General features: G+C 40.9%; 1 long non-coding RNA gene across 1 annotated transcript in view; it reads right to left on the bottom strand.

The window, feature by feature from the left end:
• The window catches only part of LOC106726106, an 18137-nt gene extending 17912 nt beyond the window's left edge, over positions 1-225 (bottom strand). Inside the window, exon 1 of the long non-coding RNA XR_001362121.1 lies at positions 63-225. This is a non-coding gene — a long non-coding RNA (uncharacterized LOC106726106). The remainder of the gene's footprint in view (positions 1-62) is intronic.
• Positions 226-2334: the final 2109 nt, after the last annotated feature.

Genomic DNA, 2334 nt, shown 5'->3' on the forward strand with positions numbered 1-2334 from the left:
ATCCGGAAGTGTGTAGCCTTGCTAACGACCGCTTTTCTACCGATCTGAGGTTCGGCACTCACCACAACACAAAAACTGTCCAGTTTCACCACTTTCCTCAGTAAATTCGTCCTTTGGACGCCTTTCCACACCTGGTACGCAGGCCGTATTTTTGCACGGAGCGGACGCCGCCATCTTGGGTCTTAAATAAGCCGTGAGCGATACAACCACAAAGCCTGTGGTGGGCGTTACAGCCAAATACGCCCCGCGCGCAACCGCTGTGCACTACTCAAAAGGCTCCGCCGGCAACGTGACCCAGCAGCCCTGCGGCCCCTGCCCCAGTTTTCCTGACTGCTTGCACTTCCTCTCGCAGCCTTTATCTCCGTTGAAATTCCTTCGTTCTTCCGTATTTTCTTTTCCCTTCGTTTCTTTTAACAACCCCAATATATTTTCACCTTCGCCCTGAGTCCTTTCTTCTTTCCACATTTCTAGCTATCTCTTGTTCTCAACTTTCATTTACCTCAAAGGGTGCGGCATCTTATAACAAACCTGCGTTTCTGTTATTTCACCAAAGTATTTCAACATTATAAGGTAAGCTGAGGACTGATTTTCTCTGTTTTATAGATGAGAAAAGTCTACTACTGAAACTAAGGTCCAGAGAAATGAAGCAATTTCCCAAAAACTGCAACAGCTAGCGTTGGAGTAAACAAGAACCTAATGTGCTCACCTCGACAGCACATACACTAAAATTGGGACGATACAGAGAAGATTAGCGTGGCCCCGCTCAAGGATGACACGCAAATTCGTGAAGCGGTCCATATTTTTTTTGAGAAAAACAAACAAACCAAGAACCTAATTATTTTCACTTCCGTCTACTTCAACCAACTAATTAAAAAGATGGGAAAACTGAAGACAAAAATAGGGAAGGTTTGAGCCTAACTTCATACTGTAAGTCAATGACAAAAATTTATTCCAAACAAGCTGCTTCCTTTTTTGATTCTGCAATAGAAAGCGTTTTTGTAAAGGTGTTAGAATATTGTTCTCCAGCATAAAATCCCTTCCTGTTCTTTTAGACTCAGTTCAAGTCCTGACTCTTCTAAGAACCATCTATATTTATCAAAACGTTTATCTTTTTTGGTCTCTCTCCATGAGGGAAATACACTATCTGGATGCCAGCCCCAAAAACATTTTTTTTAAAAAAGAAGAAGAACCATGGTTAGTGTGGCTCAGTTGGTTGAGCATTGTCCTGTGCATGGAAGGGTTGCTGATTCAATTAGGGGTCAGGGCACATACCCAGGTTTTGGGGATGTGTGCTGGAGGCAACCGATAGATTTTTTTTCCTCTCTCTCTCTTTCTCTCCCTGTCTTCCTCTCTCTAAAATCAGTAAAAACATATTTTTTTGAAAAGGCTGAAATTTGTTTGTAAAGTATTATGTATAAATGGTATAAAAAGTTAATGAGGGGAAGTTTGTGCTGCATAGCTAAGGAAAAGACAGTTGAGAGTTTCTAATCGCTTTCGAAAAAAATACAGTTTCTCTCTACATTCTAAAGTTATCTCTAACTTTCTACAAGAACCCAGCATAAAATGCCTCTTATGCTATTCATTTACATCATTACTTTTTCTTTATTTTTCCATTTTCATCCTCAAATAGAATGTAATGATAGAGAATTGTGTAGACATCTGGGCTTTCATGTATGGCCATTCTTGTGTAAAACACTACATGGAACCCACCTGTTTTATCAGTAATGTGTGTAGTAAAATGAAGAAGTCTTAGCTTAAATTGTGTAATTTCCTAGCATTTAGACTTGTCTGTGCACATCTTGGAAATTGGTAGGGCAGACACCAGAAGTCTACTGAGAACTTTTGAGGAAGAACTCATCCTTAAAGAGGAGGTATTCAGGCAGACAGCCTAGCAGGGGTGGGCAAACTTTTTGACTCGAGGGCCACAATGGGTTCTTAAACTGGACCGGAGGGCCGGAACAAAAGCATGGATGGAGTGTTTGTGTGAACTAATATAAATTCAAAGTAAACATCATTACATAAAAGGGTACGGTCTTTTTTTTTTTTTAGTTTTTTTCATTTCAAACAAGCGGGATCCGGCCCGCGGGCCGTAGTTTGCCCACGGCTGGTCTAGGGTAAATGAAGGATCCGTTCCGAGTACTGCAGGGGATCTGTGGCTTCAAACATCTTTTCCCATCCAGTAGCATATCTCTTGGTTGAATGACAAAATGTATTTACTTTGATCTAGGCACATAACAACTCTGCAGTAATTTAATGATAAGTAGAAAAGGTGGGGGAAAATTAGTGAACCCCATTGTAGTATTATTTCTGGTTACTCTCAGGACTTTTTCTGGA

The sequence above is a fragment of the Myotis brandtii genome, unplaced genomic scaffold (genome assembly GCF_000412655.1).
Source record: "Myotis brandtii unplaced genomic scaffold, ASM41265v1 scaffold2256, whole genome shotgun sequence".
NCBI lineage: Eukaryota > Metazoa > Chordata > Mammalia > Chiroptera > Vespertilionidae > Myotis > Myotis brandtii.